Below are 20754 nucleotides of genomic sequence, written 5' to 3'. Positions count from 1 at the left end.
GTGAATTGCTGCAGTGCATCTTGTAGATAGTACACACTGCTCCCACTGAGCGTCGGTGGTGGAGGGAGTGAATGTTTGTTGATGTGGTGCCAATCATGCGGGCAGCTTTGTCCTGACAAGCTTCTTGAGTGTTGTTGGAGCTGCACCCATCCAGTCAAGTGGGGAGTAAGAAATGTTTTTTTAAAATCATGTTTTCTGCAGTGAAGCAATTTTGGGTTTTTTCATTGTTGCCAGGCTGTCTGGTTAGAAATCCTTTTATTGTTGCTTCACTGGATTAAGTGGGTTTTGTTTATTTTTACTCTGGGCCTCAGGTACTTTCTGGGATCTTTTATGACCCCGCATTGTGAGAGGAAAGATTGTTGACAAGTCAAAGTCAGGTGGTTCCTCCCTAGAAGAATCCAATGATTCATTTTCATTTTGGCTTTAACCAGAAGTTGTCCTGGTTGTCAAGTGGAAAGCAGTGTTTCTCTCTCTCTCTCTCCCTGGTATTGGAAATTCTGCTAGTCAGCTGGAGGCAAGGCTTCTTGCCTTCCTGGAGTGAAAATTCTGCTGGTGGTTGTTTTTCTAGTTAGTACCAAGAGTCTCCCTCTCCCTCTCTCTCCCTGGTGTTTTGGGAAGCTGTTCTGACTTCAAGCTTGCGTGTGTGTCCCAAGAGAACTGCAGCATCCAACCAAACGATTAAGTTCCAGCATCATGTGAACATTCATATTTTCTGTGCTAAACCTGTGGCAAGGGTTTTGTTTAAGGAAGTTTGTTTGGTTGGAACATTTCATATATTTGTTAAGGTTTATACACTATCATGTTTTTTTTCTTGCTTGTAATTGGTAAAAGTTGTTGCTAATTTTCTTTCTATACTTGTTAAATAAACTTGGATGATAAAAGCTCCCTAGGGGTCAGCTGCATCATACCTGAAGTGAAGCATCTCAAGCTCACCCTAGCGAAATTCAATTTGTGAAACTTATGATCCAGGCAGATTTCATAACACACTTTGGAGTTTCTGACCTGAATTATATCACCTGGAGATGGTGGACAGGCTTTGGAGAGTCACTGCAGTATTCCTAGTCTCTGACCTGTTCTTGTAGCCATTGTGTTTATGTGGCGAGTTCAGTTGAGTTTCTGGTCAACGGTAACCCCAAGGATGTTGACAGTGGGGGAATTCAGCGATGGTAACACCACTGAATATCAAGGGACAGTGGTTAGAGTGTCTCTTATTGATAATGGTCATTGCCTGGCATTTGCGTGGCGCAAATGTTACTTGCTACTTGTCAGCCCAAGCCTGGATATATTCCAAATCTTGCTGCATTTGAACATGGACTGTTTCGGTATCTGAGGAGTCACAAATGATGCTGAACATTGCAGCGAATATCCCCACTTCTGACCTTATGGTGGAGGGAAGGTCATTGATGAAGCTTGTTGGGCCTCGGACACTACCCTGAGGGACTCCAGAATAGATGTCCTGAAGCTGAGGTGACTGACCCTCCGCAACCACAACAACTTCCTATGTACCAGGTATGACTCCAATTAGTGGTTTGTTTGCCCCTGATACCCATTGATTCCAGTTTTGCTAGGGCTCCTTGACACCACACTTGGTCAAATGCAGCCTTGATGTCAAGGGCTGTCACTCTCACCTCACCTCTGGAATTCAGTTCTTTTGTCAATGTTTGCACCAAGGCTGTAATGAGATCAGGAGCTGAGTGACCCTGGCAAAACTTAAACTGGGCGTCACTGAGCAAATTATTGCTGAGCAGGTGCTGCTTGATAGCACTGTTGATGATCCCTTCCTCTTTACTGATAATCGAGAATAGATTGATGGAGCGGTCATTGGTCGGGTTGGATTTGTCCTGCTTTGTGTCTACAGGGCATACTTGGGCAGTTTTCCACATTGTTGGGTAGATACGAGTGTTGTAACTGTACTGGAATGCTTGGCTAGGGGACCTGCAAGTTCTGGAGCACAAGTCTTCAGCACTATTGCTGGAATGTTATCAGGGCCCATTGCCTTTGCTGTATCCAGTGCCTCCATCCATTTCTTGATATCACGTGGAGTGAATCAAATTGGCTGGAGACTGGCATCTGAGATGCTGGGGACCACTGGAGAAGGCCAAGATGGATTATCCACTCAGCACTTGTGGCTGAAGATTGCTGCGAATATTCAGCCTTATCTTTTGCACTGATGTGCTGGGCTCCTCCATCATTGAGGATGGGGATGTTTGTGGAGTCTCCTCCTCCAGTGAGTTGTTTAATTGTCCACCACCATTTACGACTGGACGTGGCAGGACTGCAGAGCTTAGATCTGATCCATCCAATCTCTATGAGATATAGTGATTTAATTTCTGTGTGTCTATTACTTGTCAATCACCAAAAAAATGAAGTTGCAAACCATATTTGGTTTCAGTTTCAAATAATTTTAGAGGAGGCACAATAAGATGGTGTAACATTCTCTCAACAATCTTATGTAGAGTATCGTGATGTTGGAGAACAAATAGTAATAAATTAAATGGCTGTATAATCTGTTTTAGTGACATTGGCGATTGAGAGATACATATCATCCAGGACAAGGGAGACCTCCCGTTGTTTCCTTTGAATAGTGGCACAGTTTGGCAACTGGCTTTGATAATCCTGTTTTGACAGATGCATTAATTGTAAAAGGGAGGTAGAAGGGAGGAAAGTGAGAGTGTGCATTTAACCCCGGGCTACTGGACTTTTATACTTTACACAGTGGAGACTTCAAATGCGACAAACAGGACAAGCAGTGTTGAAGGATTAAGCAGTTACTGTTGGTGAAGAAGGGACACCATGGTGCTGCTGGCTGAATTCCAAAGATCAAATTACTCAGAGTGGTTGTATTAAAGTGAGTTCATATAATGTTAAACTGCTATAAAACACTGGTTTGAAGCTTAAGTATTGGGTCCACTTGAGCGCAATGCACTTAGGGAGGGAGTGAAGGCTTTGGGGAAGCTACAAAAGAGACTTATTACAATGGTTCCAGTGTTGAGGCGCTACTGAATCACAGAATACTACAGTGCAGAAGAGGCCCTTTGGCCCATCAAGTCTGCACCGACGCATGAAAGGCCCTGACCTGCCCACCAATCCTACTTATCAACACTTGGCCCATAGCCTTGAATGTTACGGCGTGCCAAGTACTCATCCTGGTACTTTTTAAAGGATGTGAAGCATCCCGCCTCCACCACCCTCCCAGGCAGTGCATTCCAGACCGTCATCACCCTCTGGGTCAAAATGCTTTTCCTCAAATCCCCCCTAAACCTCCCACCTCTCACTTTTAACTTGTGTCCCCTCATAACTCACCCATCAACGAAGGGGAACAGCTGCTCCCTAACCACCCTTTCCATACCCCTCATAATCCTGAACACCTCAATCAGGTCATCCCTCAGTCTTCTCTGTTCCAACGAAAACCACCCAAGCCTATCCAACCTCTCTTTATACCTTAAATGTCCCATTCCAGGCAACATCCTGGTGAATCTCCTCTGCACCCCCTCCAGCACAATCATGTCTTTCCTCGAATGTGGCAACCAGAACTGCACACAGAGTACTCCAGCTGTGGCCTCACCAAAGTTTTATACAACTCCATTATGACCTCTCTGCTTTTGTGATCTATACCCCGATTGATAAAGGTGAGTGTGCAATTTTCCATTTTCACCACCCTATTAACCTACCTTTCCGCCTTCAGACATTTAATCTACAATAAGGTGGATAGATGAAGCTGGGCCCATTATCCTTCGAATAGAGAAGGCCAAGAGGAGATTCGATAGAGATGTTTCAAATCATGAAGGGCTTAAATAGATTATTACAGAATAGAAATATTCACAGACATCTTCGACCTCTCTTTACAACAATCTGAGATCCCTATCTGTTTCGAGAAGACGACCATCATCCCGGTACCTAAGAAAAACCAAGCAGCGTGCCTTAATGACTATCGGCCGGTGGCTCTGACGTCCATCATTATGAAATGCTTTGAAAGGCTAGTCATGGCACGAATCAATTACAGCCTCCTGGACTACCTGGATCCAGTACAGTTTGCCTATGGCCGCAACAGGTTCACAGCAGACGCCATCTCCCTGGCCTTGCACTCAACCCTGGAACACCTAGATAACAAGGACACCTATGTCAGACCCCTATTTATTGACTACAGCTCAGCCTTCAACACTATTATTCCCACAAAACTCATCTCCAAACTCTGTGGTCTGGGCCTCGGCACCTCCCTCTGCGACTGGATCCTGAACTTCCTAACGCACAGACCACAATCAGTAAGGATAGGCAACAACACCTCCTCCACGATCATCCTCAACACCGGTGCTCCACAAGGCTGTGTTCTCAGCCCCCTACTATACTCCTTATACACCTATGACTGTGTGGCCAAATTCCCCCCCAATTCGATTTGCAAGTTTGCTGACGACACCACCGTAGTGGGTCGGATCTCAAACAAGACAGAGTACAGGGATGAGATAGAGAATCTGGTGAACTGGTGCGGCAACAATAATCTCTCCCTCAATGTCAACAAAACGAAGGAGATTGTTATCGACTTCAGGAAGCATAAAGGAGAACATGCCCCTATCTACATCAGCGGGGATGAAGTAGAAAGGGTCGAGAGCCTCACGTTTTTAGGTGTCCAGATCACTAACAACCTGTCCTGGTCCCCCCATGCCGACACTACAGTTAAGAAAACCCACCAACGCTTCTACTTTCTCAGAAGACTAAGGAAATTTGGCATGTTAGCTACAACTCTCACCAGCTTTTACAGATGCACCATAGAAAGCATTCTTTCTGGTTGTATCACAGCTTGGTATGGCTCCTGCTCTGCCCAAGACTGCAGGAAACTACAAAAGGTCGTGAATGTAGCGCAATCCATCACGCAAACCAGCCTCCCATCCATTGACTCTGTCTACACTTCCCGCTGACTCGGCAAAGCAGCCAGCATAATTAAGGACCCCACGTATCCCAGACATTCTCTCTTCCACCTTCTTCCATTGGGAAAAAGATACAAAAGTCTGAGGTCATGTACCAACCGACTCAAAAACAGCTTCTTCCCTGCTGCTGTCAGACTTTTGAATGGACTTACCTTGCATTAAGTTGATCTTTCTCTACACCCTAGCTATGACTAATAGTACATTCTGCACTCTCTCGCTTCCTTCTCTATGAACAGTATGCTTTGCCTGCCTAGGCGCAAGAAACAATACTTTTCACTGTATGTTAATACATGTGACAATAATAAATCAAATCAAAATCAAATCAAAATAAGTAAAGAAGAAATGTTTTCCAGTGAATGTAGGGTTGATAACTGGGGGTGCACAGATTTAAGGTGATTTGGTAAAATAATCAAAGCGATGAGGAAAAGCTTTTTATTTTTTCAATGCGAATTTAGGATTTGTAAGCGTGGTAGATTGGGATAACCACTTCAAGAGAACAAAATTTAGGGACAGGAGGAGAGAGGGGGGAAGTGTGACTAACTCAATTGTTCTTTGAAAGAGCTGACAGGAAAACAATGGGCTAAATGGCCTCCTTCTGTGCTGCATTATGTTATGATTCTTTGATATTCCCCCATGCTCAGCAAAAGCATTAATCTTTACAATGAGAGAGAGGGGACTTTGCACTGCCAGCTTTCTGTTTCTCAAGTGAGCAAAGGATGACTGACAGAGCAGAATCTGGTGAGTGCCTTGGAAACTATTTATCTGCTTGATTCAATTGCCAGGGAGGCTATTAAGCAGGAGAGGACCAATTTAAACATGCAAATTGAGGTCCTTGGCCACTTGCAGGAATTGCAATTTTTATAGAGAAATGAACAGAGCGTGCATTCTATTTCGTGTTTTTCCAGAGCATAAGAAGCCTAGCCAGCAATCTTTAAAGGGACCACTGTGGGTCAGAAAAAAATATACATTTTCCTTTCATTTAAAATTTTTTTTTATGGGGCCAAAAACAGTTATGCTTCTCCTGGTTGTGGAAGAATATTCCAATTCATTCTCACCCATATTTCAGCACCTTCCTCCCCCACCGTTCTGGAAGGATGCATTCCTTCCTCCCCCTCCAGTGGTCCTACATGCTGGGCTCCGCGCACAATCCTGTTGACAATCCTAAGCTGCAGCAATTTGACAAGCTGCTGTCGAGAGAACATTTGGCATCTGGTGCTTACACACACAAGGTAAATAAAATACAAAGCCTGAAGCTGAATATGGTATGGGCTTTCCGCCTGTGGCACTGGACGGGCACTGCACTGTGGGCACACCACCAATATCATGATAAAAGCAAAATACTGCGGATGCTGGAATCTGAAAAAAAAACAGAAAAGTGCTGGAAAATCTGAGGTCTGACAGCATCTGTGGCGAGAGTACAGCCAATGTTTTGAGTCTCGATGCCCCTTTGTCAGAGCATTTTTCAGCATTTTCTGTTTTTGTTACCCCATCGATATCATGCCTGTTTTGGACTCAACTTGAAAATCTGATTTTTATTGTTAATAAACAACAATTTAGAACATTGAATACAGGAATTGGGACGTCTTATTGAAGTTGTACAAGACATTGGTAAGGCCACACTTGGAATATTGTGTACAATTCTGGTCACCCTATTATAGAAAGGATATTATTAAACTAGAAAGTGTGCTGAAAAGATTTACTTCCAGAACTTGATGGTTTGAGTTATAAGGAGAGGCTGGATAAACTGGAACTTTTTTCCTTGAAGTGTAAGAGGCTGAGGGATGATCTTATAGAGGTTTATAAAATGATGAGGGGTATAGATAAGATAGGTAGTCAACATCTTTTCCAAAAGGTAGGGGAGTCTAAAACTAGAGGGCATAGGCCACATTTGGAGTACTGCGTCCAGTTCTGGTCGCCGCACTACCAGAAGGACGTGGAGGCGTTAGAGAGAGTGCAGAGAAGGTTTACCAGGATGTTGCCTGGTATGGAGGGTCTTAGCTATGAGGAGAGATTGGGTAAACTGGGGTTGTTCTCCCTGGAAAGAAGGAGAATGAGGGGAGATCTAATAGAGGTGTACAAGATTATGAAGGGGATAGATAGGGTGAACGGTAGGAAGCTTTTTCCCAGATCAGAAGTGACGTTCACGAGGGGTCACGGGCTCAAGGTGAGAGGGGCGAAGTATAACTCAGATATTAGAGGGATGTTTTTTACACAGAGGGTGGTGGGGGCCTGGAATGCGCTGCCAAGTAGGGTGGTGGAGGCAGGCACGCTGACATAGTTTAAGACTTACCTGGATAGTCACATGAGCAGCCTGGGAATGGAGGGATACAAACGATTGGTCTAGTTGGACCAAGGAGCGGCACAGGCTTGGAGGGCCGAAGGGCCTGTTTCCTGTGCTGTACTGTTCTTTGTTCTTTGTTTAAGGTGAGTGGGGAGAGGTACAAAAGGGTCCAGAAGGGCAATAGTGGGGCAATTTTTTCACTCAGAGGGTGGTGGGCGTCTGGAATGAGCTGCCAGCGGCAGTAGTAGAGGCGGGTACAATTTTGTCTTTTAAAATGCATTTAGACAGTTAAACGAGTAAGATTGGTATAGAGTGATATGGGCCAAACGTGGGCAATTGGGACTAGCTTAGTGGTAAAAGCTGGGTGGCATGGATAAGTATAGCTGAAGGGCCTATTTCCATGCTGTAAACCTGTGTGGCTCTATAATTACTGTTGCTGTTCCAGAAAATAAAAGAGAATGTTTGTACTTTCAGGCAATATTTCAGCAAAATAATGCTATTTCTGACCTTAGAGTCAAGCATTCGCGAATATAGCCTTTCCCTTACTATTCTTCCTCATACTCCTCTGATCAACAAACACCAGTCCGGAAGAACTGTTTTTCTTGGCTGCTTTCATCTGTTGGGATATGATTCCAGTTCAATCTCAGTCATATTTTAAACATCTTTTTAATCACAGTATAATCTCTTCCGTTACATATTTATTCTGAAAAACCAGCCAAAGGGAAGACCAAATGCACAGAGTTAGTAGCACACACTTTCATAAAAGAGTTCCCTAAAATATTTTGCAATGAGATGGAGAAATCGAGGTGAGGGTCTTTCAGTTATTGTGGGAGGACAAGAGAAACTTTATTTGTCCCCCTTAAAACAGAGAAAGTTCAGGGGCGAGTTCATGGAAGTGTACAAAATTCTGAAGAGTTTTGATGGTGTAAAAAGGATAAATTATTTTTAGTTACTGGAGGGTCAGTAACCAGAGGGCACAGATTTAAAGTAATTGGTGACAGAACAAAGGGGAGATGAAGAGAATTTTTGATGTCGTGTAGTGGGAATATAACAATGATTTCAGCAACAATAATGGCAATATTAGCTGTAAGAGCAATTATGACAATGAGAGTAAAGCATGCTGGGATTTTTGGTCAAGTTCTAATCAAAAACAGATGCAGGTCATAAAATGCTGCAAGTGTGACCTGGCTCGTGAGCTGTGACCAGACACTTCCTGTGTTGACCAAATAAGGATAATTGTTTGAACCAAGCTGGACACAGCGGAACCATACCCATATATGGGTTAAGGCTATATATGGGTTAATGTCATTTAAACAAAGCATTAGAGAGTTGTTTGTGAGTGACTCCATTGGCTTGGTTGAACAATGTGATCGGTTTCTGGTTATGCCATTGGCTGAGTGCCAGAGAACTTTCTGGAAGAATCTGAGAAGTTTAGGATAAAAGTAAGTGTTTCAGCCCTTCGTCTTCAGCGATAACTCGGAGAGCCACCGTCGCAAGTGTGCCCTGAAAGAACATCTTCAGAGAAGACAAAGAACCACATGGAAAATCTATATTGGGAATGGATTTGGCCACTTCGTTGTGAACCGAGTAGTATTCATTTCAGTTAAGGAGTTAGTGTTCAGTGTAAGTATTCAAGTTTCAGTTAGAGTTCAAGTTTCAGTTAAAGAGTTAAAGTTTTAGTTAAAAAGTGAAAGTTTTAGTTAAAAAGTGAAAGTTAAGAGTTAATATTGAAGTGTAAGAATTACAAGTATTGCAACTGGCGTAGTTTGAGTTTTGGTACCTAAAGTGTTAAACAAAGAAATTGCAGTTAAACATTTGAAGTCAGCTTAATGTCTTTATTTGCTATAGGTTTGTACAACAGCAGTGAGTTGTGATCTGTAATGCACTGCCTCAATGGATGGTGCAAGCAAGTTCAACAATAACTTTCAAAAGGGAATTGGATTTATACTTGCAAGGGAAAACAATGCAAGGTATTGAGGAAAGAGCATGGGATTGCGATTTATCCGACAACTCTTTCAAAGAGCTGGCACTGAAGCAATGGGATCGATGGCCTCTTTCTGTGCTGTAAAATTCTCTGATTTATTATGAAGGAGTACTGATTCAGCATTTATTCCCACACTTAGTAAACTTTGAGATAACAGGAATTGCTAAGGCTGAGTTGAAACAGAAATTGTTCAAAACACAGAGCACAGAATATTTGAAAGAGAAAAAGTAGGTTCACATTTCAGACACTTTTTTATCAGAGGATCTCAAATCTATTACTCACCATTTCCTCTTCAGATGCTGGGAGACCTACATGTAGTGTCATCATTTTCTCTTGTTATGATCCCAGTTATATTGATCAAACCAGATCTTTGTTAGGATCTGATTTGATAGACCACAATCATTTAAAGAACATAAAGCATGGAATAGCCAAGGATGAGAAAATAAGTGGTGATTCCAAGATTAAATCAAGACACCAAAAGAATCGTTGCTCTACAAAGTTGAACAAAACAAACAAAAGGAATGATGATTAACCAGTATACTGGGAATGATTCTAAACAATATGAGCTTTTACTTTAAACTTAATCCAACAGATTTAGATCAGGTTAATCTTTTTAGCACGGCTTTCACTCCGGTAGGATTTTTAGCATTTTCACACTCTGGAAGGCAGTTCCCTTTTTGTTGATGATGTGGAGGTGCCATAATTGGACTGGTGTGGGCACAGTAAGAAGTCTCACAATACCAGGTTAAGGTCCAACAGGTTTATTTGGAATCACGAGCTTTCAGAGCGCTGCTCCTTCATCAGGTGAGTGGAGAGGTAGGTTCACAAACCTACGTATATGGGCAAAGACACAATTGCAAGATAATTACAGATTGGAATGCGAAGAACAGTTGAAATGTGAGTCTTTACAGGTTATCAAGCCTTTACAAGTACAGACAGTGCGAGTGGAGAAAGGGATAATCACAGGTTAAAGAGGAGTGAAACAGCAGTGAGTACTGAGTTCTCAGGCTAACCACAACAGTTTGGATGTCTGCAGCCACCAGATCAGCTTCTGTTATACTTGTATGTTTGTCCTTAAAAAAGAAACAAAACCCATTAGATTTCTTTTACAGTATGGTTCACCATCAGTAATTTTCTCAATGGCAACTGTATGGATTTCTTGTTTCTAAAAGCCTCTCAGCTTCAAAAGGTCAAATTTGGCTAATAAACACAGGCATACTAAACCAAACAAAAATACACAAACGCCAATTCACCTTAAACTGAAACCAAAACGCTATATTCTTAACCCTTAATATAACACAATAGGGACAGTTAGAACATTGTTTTAAAATTTCTTTGTAGTTAGCCATAACTTTTTTGATGAAATTAATGTGGTCAAAAGGAAGGGATAAAAATATATTTCTAATTAAATAAAAAAATTTTTTGCATGTTTTTTTTCCAGTGAGTATGTTTAAGGCCTACAAAATCAGAAAGAATTTTATACATTTTATAGAAGGATCATCAGTCTATCCAAAATACTTTTACAAAATACACCAGGCTCTTCTGCTCAGGGAGTTTTGAAGACTACAGGAAATCAATTACAGATGATTGGATTGTATGGGAGAGAACTCCACAAATGAAAAGGAACATGCTGTGTGTTGGAGCCTTTAGGATTGATGTAACATAGCATGGCGCTCTTATGTCGCTGACATAAACAAGGTTTGGCGTAAACTTAGGTCTGTGTCGCTGAAATCAAAATCTGTAGATGTGTTTATAGCCAGGCTACATCTGATTGCCTCTGGAGAACATTTACCTCATCATGGGTCTGACTATCCTGATCAAACTCACTGTTCTGTATCTCTTTGTTCAGTTCACGGTCCAGAAACTAAAGTGAAGGTTCCAAAATCTGCTGCAAAACTCTATTTCTGGGCAGTCATAGGTTAAGAAAAATAATAGAATATTGAAGTAACAATCTTCTTCAAGATCCCCATTCTTCTAGACATTATCTAACCTCTTACCACATGTTTGGCCCAATGTAAACCTGTTGTGATTAGAATACAATTGAAGGCCAGTGAACAGAGTGAGTAATATTTCAATTCACCTCTCTTGGCAGAGCTAGTGGCATGACCTTTTCAACAGCAAACAAAACATTGTGCTCCTCACTCTCTGTCTAGTTCTATTAATATCTGAATGTTTTGGCTAGATTGCTGTTTATTTTCTGACTGGAAAGATAAGCAACCTAAAAGAGAATGATGTCAACAAAGCCAAAATTGAATGGCATCCAATTTACCAGTGGTGAAATGCAGGCTTGAATTTCATCAGAAGTTGTCGTTGGTGGTGGTGGTGGTGTGTGTGTGGAGTGGGGGTGGGGAAGGGGGGAGAGGGATGATAGGTTGGGGAAGGAGTGGAGAGCGCGGGTAGCAAAGTTTGTAGAAACGTGGCAGAGATCAATTCCAAACTGAGGCCTGGGGGTTTGGGATTTTAACATCTCCAGGACTATGGGTTGGGAGGCAGGTGAGCTGATAGCATATCATGGACACACATCTAAATAGCTCTCCAGTGCAGTCACATTGCTGGGGCCGTTACACAGCAATGGGTTGTGTGCCAGAACGAATCTTTACATGACCATATGTGGGGCCTGAGTCCATATGGGGCCTGAGCGGGATCACATCAACATTTTCCCCCAAAGGTGCTCTCTTAATAGTCTACCACCAGGCCTGCCTTTCTTTTAAGGCCCAATCAGGAGACTGCAAGTTCTGAAACCTCTGTAGCACCACTGGGTGAGGTGAGTACTGTTGAGGTTGATTACAACAAAGGTGCCTCAACATGAAGGTGCCCTTGAGAAGGTAACTTGCATTTAAAAATCAGCTGGATAAGGGCAGTAGGCCCCATCAATTAGATGGATGAAAGATCCCTCCAGCTGCATCTTTGGAGCCATAGGACTGGCCTTTTTTTGGCCGCACCCCCCTCTTCAGGGCATGGTGCCTGTCGCTCCAATACTTCCCTGGGAATGTGCTGGGAGGTCACCTCCATGTGGCTTGCAGCCTTCCCACATTCTGCTGATAGAAAAATGGCAACAGCTTTGGAAAACAGCTTTGGAACTGATCTCTGACAAGTTTCTATTGGATAAGTTTACTCAACCTTTTCTACTTAAACATTTATCCTTTAGAAGCAGTGCCAATGCTATCCATGTGAGTCATGGTGAGTGATCCAAGGATAGACTAAAGGAATGAGCAGCTGGTTAGATGCTCTGATTTGGTTCAAATTCCGTTCTCTGAAAATGTACTCATTAGTGCGGTTGACACAACACTTTTGAGACTATTTACATTATTCACAGCATTTTATTTCATTGCTGCCTGTTCAATTTACTGGAAAATCTGAGTCAAGGTCTGGCATTCTGTTTGTTGTTTTCAGACCATTCCTTCCAACTTAACTGTCAGAATTCAAATAACTACATTTTATCCGACTTCCTATTGACTTCAATCCTAAGAAAAGAAAGACAGACTTGCATTGATGTGGTTCTATGCAGGACATGCAACGAGTACATTATCCAGTGTAGTCATGATTGCGAAACAGGAAACACAGCAACTAATTGGCATCCAGCAGACTCTCACAAACCCCAATGTAATAAAGATCAGATCATCTATTCCAGTGATGTTGATTGAAGGATAGATATTGGCCAAAACACCAGGGAAAACTTCCCTGCTCTTCTTCACGTAGTACCATTTTACGTGCACTTGAGACATAGGCCTGTGCATCAGCTTAGCACCTCATCCAAAACACATTACCTCCAACAGTGCAGTACTCTCGGCATGACACTGGATTGTCCGCTTTGACTTTGTGCCCAGAAGCTTGTAATTGAGGCAATCCTTCGACATTGAAGAGAACAGGAAGAATATGTTATTTCCTGCATTGATGATTAATGAGACCAATTTTTTTTTTCGCCAGAAATGAACTTCCACAGATGAAGTAGTGGATCCTACACCAGTTTAAGAATTTTGATTTACCAGAGGGGGTGGCACAGTGGTTAGCACTGCTGCCTCATAGCGCCAGAGACCGGGCTTTGATTCCAGTCTCAGGTGACTGTCTGTGTGGAGTTTGCACATTCTCCCCGTGTCTGAATGGGCTTCCTCCAAGTGCTCCGGTTACTTCCCACAGTCCAAAGATGTGCAGATTAGGTAGTTGGCCATGCTGTTCTGTCAGAGAGTCAGATTCAATGGGTGGAATGGCTTCTTTCTGCACTGTAGGAATTCTATGATTCTATGAGGCTTCCTCATTGGCTGTTACAATCAGCAATGTAACCAGCCCATAGTGGAAGGTGTCTTCGTGGCTGTTTTTCTTATCTTCAGCAAGCTGTTTTCACTTATAAATGTCTATTTTGCACTATTTAAGAGCTGATTTTGTAGTCATTTTATCTTTTTGGTTATCCCCACCACAAACATCACTTCATAGTTGTCAATGTGCTATCAAGCGATCTTCTTTGAGATTCCTCTGTTTAGTATTCATACCATATATCCTGACCAGTGTATCCACACTTTCCCCATTGAAGTATGTATGCTCGGGATGTGACCTGTTCTGAAGGCTTCAGTGTCAGCGATGTGAACCTGGTAATCAGATCATGACCACAAGCAGGGAAACACGGGCTGTGGCGTGCCCTGTTCTACTCATTATCTGCATGCATATTGGCGGGGGAAAGGATTGTCTAATATTGGGAGCCCAGGATGGATTTCCAATGTGGAGTGGGGAACTCAATGGCCAAAACATTGCATGGTCCTGACCCCATCAGCATCAGTAATGTGATGCAATTTTGAAATGCGAAAGGTTTAATTGGCAATTTGGGTGCTGGACGGAGACACTGGGCCTCGGCTGTACTCTGTCTAGAGTATCAGAAGTAGATGAATTTCTGAATGTTGGAGATCCCTCAAGCATTGCGGAACCATGGGTACACAATGCTGGGCAGTGCGCATGCTCCTTAATGACACAGGGATTTGAACACATAAGCTCCTCCATTGAGAGAGTGACCACTCTCGTGGAGATTTATAAGCAGCACCACACTGAGTATTTGAAGGAACTTTCACAGAGAGTGAGACTCTCAGTAGCATGGATCAATTAGTGTTGTTGATGCACAGAAATGCTTGCAGTGGATCCCAGCTGAATCCCAGCCAGTCACCTCATCCATCATGCAAGGACACAATAGAACCATAGAAATCATACAGCATAGAAGGGGGTCATTTGGCCCATGTTGTCCATGCTGACCCAAAGACATCCAGGTGTCCTTTCTAATCCCATCTTCCTGAACATGACCCATAACCCTACAACTTACAGCATTTAATTTCGGAGACAGAAAGTCTGCAATAACAAGAACATCTGCTTCTGCCTTTGCTTTCCGGCGTTATACCTGGCAAGTGAATTTTTACCCTGTTCCCATGGTAACCAAACCACAAATGTTGGTGTCAGGCAGAATTCATAGCAATCACACAAATTTTTTCGTTACTCCATTTTACCTTAAATTAGTTTTAAAACATAACTATTTTAAAAAACCTCATACTCATACAAACATTGTGAATTATTCGGCAAGTGCAGAAAGCTAGGACACCACAAGTTTAAGTTTATTCATTAGTGTCACAAGTAGGCTTACATTAACACTGCAATGAAGTTACTGTGAAAATCCCCTAGTCACCACACTCCACTCCAGGTATACTGAAGGAGAATTTAGCATGGCCAATGCACCTAGTCAGCATGTCTTTCAGACTGTGGGAGGAAACCCATGCAGACACAGGCAGAACATGCAGACTCCACACAGACAGTGACCCAAGCCGGGAATTGAGCCCAGGTCCCTGGCACCGTGAGGCAGCAGTGCTAACCACTGTGCCACCATGCCACCCAGCAATTCACTAAGGTCATAGAAATCATAGAAACCCTACAGTGCAGAAGGAGTCCATTCGGCCCATCGAGTCTGCACCGACCACAATCCCACCCAGGTCCTACCCCCACATATTTTGCTCACTAATCCCTCTAACATATGCATCTCAGGACTCTAAGAGGCAATTTTTAACCTGGCCAACCAACCTAACCCGCACATCTTTGGACTGTGGGAGGAAACCGGAGCACCCGGAGGAAACCCACGCAGGCACGAGGAGAATGTGCAAACTCCACACAGACAGTGACCCGAGCCGGGAACCGAACCCGGGACCCTGGAGCTGTGAAGCAGCAGTGCTAACCACTGTGCTACCGTGCCGCCATACCGTGTCATATACAGATGCTGTGGCAGAGAAATTAAGTGCTGAATGTAAGGACTTAGGCTACAGAAGACAACTGACTGGCATCCACCAGGAGCTGTTATGTACACTGGGAAGCCAGTGAAAGAGCTTGCACACAATGTCATGATGTGTGGACACTGAAATAATATCAGAAACAGGCACAGGATGTGTTCGACAGTGACTACTAGAAACAAGTCATCCAGGAACTTCTGAAGATTTATTTATTATTTACAGCTATGTGCAGGTATAAGAACAGTGCTCCTCCAGAGACATCTCCTTCTGAGTTCTAGAGACACGTGATCTAATATTACTGATGATGTCAGCCATTAGCATAATAACTATTAACCATTTATACTACATTCCCCACCCTTTCCCAACCCAATCATCATTCTACTCATTAACATTAACTATATACACATCCTACCTCCAAAAATGTTCACTATCACCTCGGTTTAAAGCTCAGTTCTGCTTCCATAGCTCAACCTGTCTCACTAATTAAACCGCCTTGGGTAAGGCTCTTTTCTGGACTGCAGAAAGTGTGATAAACCTTCATCACGGATGCCCACCACAACAAGGTCTCGGACGATTTCCCCATTTGGAGTCCAATGCGCGCAACCATCAGCTAAATATTATTGGTTATCAATGAAAGAATCCATACTTCCTCCAGATTCCTTGAGAGTTAAACCTTGCCCAGTCTTTAATAATGTTCCTCCAAAGACTGAACAACAAACTGAAGGCCGTAATAACCTCTTCATAGGTTTTTGTGCCCTCATTAACATCCTGTCTTATTAAAATGTCATCTATGCTGCTGCCAATGGGATAGAGGAGTGCGCTAACTGATCTTTATCAAGCTTAACCCTCAATCAGTTCTATTGAATTTGCAACCCCGGGTTTTCCAGTCTACTGCTTCATCGAGGCCTTCCCTGAGATCAAAAAAGTCATGTTGAGGTGGAGCTTTCTCCATAGTTATCTGTTACTTTGATTACTGTCTTGGGACTCTGTTGGCCCTTTTCTTTATTCACTGCTACAGTCATTCTCTCACTACTGTATGCGCGATGGCATTTCCTTCCCTACACCAGCAGTTTTGTCTGGGATCCTTGCAGATTGGTTAGTTTACTGTTGCTAACATGGTGTTAGAACAGAAGTGAAGCCAGGCTGTGGTTGACTACTGAAAGCATGGCATCCAGGAACTTCCAAATGTTTATTACTTATTTAAAACTATGTACAGGTACAGAAAAGCATGAAGGATCATCTAGAGGCATCTCCCTCTGAGTTCCAGATACACGTGATCTGAGGTCACTGATGATGTATTTTAGCTACTCGCATAACAGCTATTGGCAGAGGGACCCACCATACCAATGTCTATCTTAATAGCTCAGAAAGCTTCCAGAACATCACATTATTCTGGCTTTCCAGTCTTTAGCAGAACCCTAGAATTGCTGACTCACTGTCCCTGGAACGTGGCCTGGGAATAATTGTTGAGGCTCCCATTTCAAATTGCAGCAAAATTGCACAGGGTTTCATTAAATACAATGCTTTCTGGATTCAGTGAGTGCTGTTGTTCCAATCACACTTACTTCATTATTTTTTCAGCTGCCCACAAATATATCGTTCTGCTGATTTATAATGTGACTGGTTGCTTGTATAACGTACCAGATTCCACACCTGCTGTGAGTGTCTCTTGGTTTCAATTTTGAACAATCCGGGACCTGTGCAGTTTCAATGCACAAGATCAAATTTATAAAATAAGTCTGGGCAAAGTATTGCCAGGTGCAGAGGTCTGTCATACAAGCACTGTGTTCTATTCATTGGAACAGGACAAACACTCTTTTTTTGGGGGGTGTGGCGAGTGTGGCGGGGTGGGGGGGAGCATTTGCAACCTATTTTTGAGCAACCAAGAGCAGCTATTAGTGAATATTCAGCAATCCACCTCGGATATCACTGGGGTATGGTAGCAGGAAATTATTGATATGCAGAGGACGGTGAAAGATTGATTACATACCTTCTGCAATCATAGAATCATAGAAAGAATCCCTGCAGTGCAGAAGGAGGCCATTCGGCCCATCGAGCCTGCACCGACAATCAGCCCATCTAGACCCCATCCCCGTAACCCCATGCGTTTGCCCTGTTAATCGCCCGACACTAAGGATCAATTTAGCATGGCCAATCCACCTAACCCACACATCTTTGGACTGTGGGAGAAAAACCAGAGCACCCGGAGGAAACCCACACAGACATGGGGAGAATGTGCAAACTCCACACAGGCAGTCACCCAAGGCCAGAATTGAACCCAGGTCCCTGGCGCTGTGAGGTAGCAGTACTAACCACTGTACCATCGTGCTGCCCATCCAAATGCTGTGAGAGAGAAGAGTAGAGCTTGTTCATGGAACCAAAATGACATCCTTAGTACTGAATCTAGGGGGCGATCTGGAGCTGAATCTTGCAACCTGTGAGTTATGGGTGCTCCAAGGAAAATGGGCATTGACATAGCTGACTGGTTCCCAACCTTAACTTTTGTATGTCCTGGCACATCTCTACACTATACAAACATTTTGAGGCACACTTCCTATGTTCTCTGTCTTTGTCCCTTACTGGGAACTTTGTTTTTAACTTCTCCCTGTCCTCTCGCCTGTTTTCATAAACTTTTCCCTGTCCAATTAAATGCTACTGCCCCTCCGGTTTCAGAGAAGCAGCCAGTTACAATGAATGATAAGCAACTAAGAGGACACTTCAATATGAAGACACCCTCTCAGAAGTTTAAAAATAAGAATCAGAAGGAGAAAAAAACAACCAGGGCACCACTCTGTGGAGGGGTTGTGGGGAAGGGGTAGGGTATTCCCTGTTAATCGGTGTTCTTTAGCTGTACAGGCAATGGTGACTTATAGGCCTACCTGGAATGTTGGCACCTGGGCCTGCAGCTGCGTGTCTGCCTTCAGGTAGTTGAAATGCCATCCGGCACGATAGCACAGTGGTTAACACTGCCGCTTCACAGCTCCAGGGACCTGGGTTCGATTCCCGGCTTGGGTCACTGTCTGTGTGGAGTTTGCACATTGTCTGCGTGGGTGTGCTCCGGTTTCCTCCCACAGTCCAAAGATGTGCGGGTTAGGTTGATTGGCCATGCTAAAAATTGCCCTTTAGTGTCCTGAGATGTGTAGGTTAGAGGGATCAGTGGGTAAAATATGTAGGGATATGGGGGTGGGGCCTGGGTGGGATTTTGGTCGGTGTAGACTCGATGGGCCGAATGGCCTCTTTCTGTAATGTAGGGTTTCTATGATTCTATGATCACATCGGGAAACTGGAGGTGCCTGGAAAGCCCCAATTGACCTCTTTTACTTACTGCTAACAAGGCTCTCAATGAGCTGAATTGGCTCCCTTCCTTGTTTGGCCGGCGTGGGGGGGATACATTTAGGCCCCATCCACTTCCATTCCCATCATCTGCAGGGCCCAAAAATCCTGCCAAAACATCTGACAATCTGTTTCCTTTTTAGCTACATAAAACCTTGGTTAGGCCACATTTGGAGTATTGTGAGCCGTTCTGGTCACCACACTACCAGAAGGACGTGGAAGCTTTGGAGAGAATGCAAAAAGGTTCACCAGGATGTTGCCTGGTCTCAAGCGTGTTGGCTATGAGGAGAGGTTGGACAAGCTAGGATTGTTTTCACTAGAAAGACAGTGGCTGAGGGGAGACCTGATAGAGGCCTACAAAATTATGAGAGGCATAGACTGGAAAGTCAGGGGCTTTTTCCCTGGGTGCAAGTGTCATTACAATTGCTGGTTCAAGGTGAGAGGGGAAAGTTTAAGGGAAATGTGTGAGGGAAGTTTTTCACGCAGAGATTTGTGGGTGCCTAGAACACGCTGCCAGAGGAGGTGGTGGAAGCAGGCACATTAGCAACATTTAAGAGGCATCTGGATGGGTACATGAATAGGGAGAGAATAGAAGGATATGGACCATGTAAGGGCAGAAGGTTTTTTTGTAGTTTAGTTAGGCATCATGATTGGTACGAGCTTGGAGGGCCAAAGGGCCTGTTCCTGTGCTGTACTTTTCTTTGTTCTTTGATGCTGGGGAGGTGGAAGTCCCGATGCAGGAGATTCAGGGAAAGATGGAAGTCCTACTGGAAAGTAGAAATCAGCATCACTAAAAGCCAGGAAGGAGCTTATACCAAGAAAATCAATCAGTCAGCTCACTTTATCCAGTTTGCAAACATGAAATAATTTAGCTCATAAACTGGAGGAACATAAAGGCAAATGTATTCCTTAATTTTGTCTGCTCTCCAGGACCCATCAATCAAGACAAAAAATTAAGATTGAACTTTTGTCCCCTTTGGGAGATATTGGTATAATCCTTGCATACAATCTTCTGTGCAAGTTATTTTATTGGGGGTTAAATTAATCTTTGGTGATGATTGCAAAATAGGCAATAGCAAATTAACTTCCTGCTTTACAACCTGCTTGCATTTATTTTCCAACCAAATATGAGGCTTGGCAAAATTTACCCTGGGTTGTGGTATGGTAGGCTTATACATTTCTTTTACTTGAGTATAACTCAATGTCTTTGCTCACCAGGAGGTATTATTTTGATATATTTGATATGTTTAGGGGAGGCGTTGGCCTTGTGGAATTATCACTAGGCTATTAATTCAGAAACTCAGCAAATGGTCTGGGGACCAGGGTTTAAATCCTACCACGACAGATGGTGTAATTTGAATTCAATGATAAAGATCTGGAATTAAGATTCTACTGATGACCATGAAACCATTCTCAATTGTTGGAGAAATCCATCTGGTTCAGTAATGTCCTTTAGAGAAGGAAATCTGCCATCCTTATCTGGTCTGGCCTTCATGTGACTTCAGAGCCACAGCAATGTGGTTGACTCTCAACTGCCCTCCAAGGGCAATTGGGGATGGACAATAAATGCTGGCCAGCCAGTGATGCCCAGTCCCACAAATGAATTTTAAAAAGGTTTTTAAGGGTTACAAAAGCAGAAAGCATTTCCCACGGCAACCTTTTAAACAAACTTGAAAGATTTTGTCCAAGATTGTCTGAGATTGCATTGTATGACCACATGTCCCACAACTTACAGGCCTTCAACATTTAATTTACTGGACCTGCTTACCACCTGTCTGCACATCTTGACTTGATTTGTGACAGTTTTGATAAATTTCTGTTGTTTTCTTTTCTTGTTCTTCAGACCAAAGGTCTTATCCTGGAACAGCAAGAAGAAAACATCTAAAGTTTAAGTGGGTGAATAGTATTTATAATACAACCTGCCTCACCTTCACTTACAGTGGATGCAATACTATGTTAGTGTTTCTCTATTCATGGCTTTGC

The 20754-nt window shown here is 43.2% G+C and overlaps 1 long non-coding RNA gene across 1 annotated transcript in view; it reads right to left on the bottom strand.

Annotated features, from left to right (window-relative positions):
- The window catches only part of LOC144504064 (uncharacterized), a 45071-nt gene that overhangs the window by 19547 nt on the left and 4770 nt on the right, over positions 1 to 20754 (bottom strand). Inside the window, exons 2-4 of the long non-coding RNA XR_013499576.1 lie at positions 20540 to 20629; positions 9470 to 10260; positions 7711 to 7819 (exon numbers count right to left, since the gene is read on the bottom strand). This is a non-coding gene — a long non-coding RNA (uncharacterized LOC144504064). The remainder of the gene's footprint in view (positions 1 to 7710; positions 7820 to 9469; positions 10261 to 20539; positions 20630 to 20754) is intronic.

The sequence above is a fragment of the Mustelus asterias genome, chromosome 14, assembly GCF_964213995.1.
Source record: "Mustelus asterias chromosome 14, sMusAst1.hap1.1, whole genome shotgun sequence".
NCBI classification, from domain to species: Eukaryota; Metazoa; Chordata; class Chondrichthyes; order Carcharhiniformes; family Triakidae; genus Mustelus; species Mustelus asterias.
This window is presented reverse-complemented; position numbering and strand designations above follow the sequence as displayed.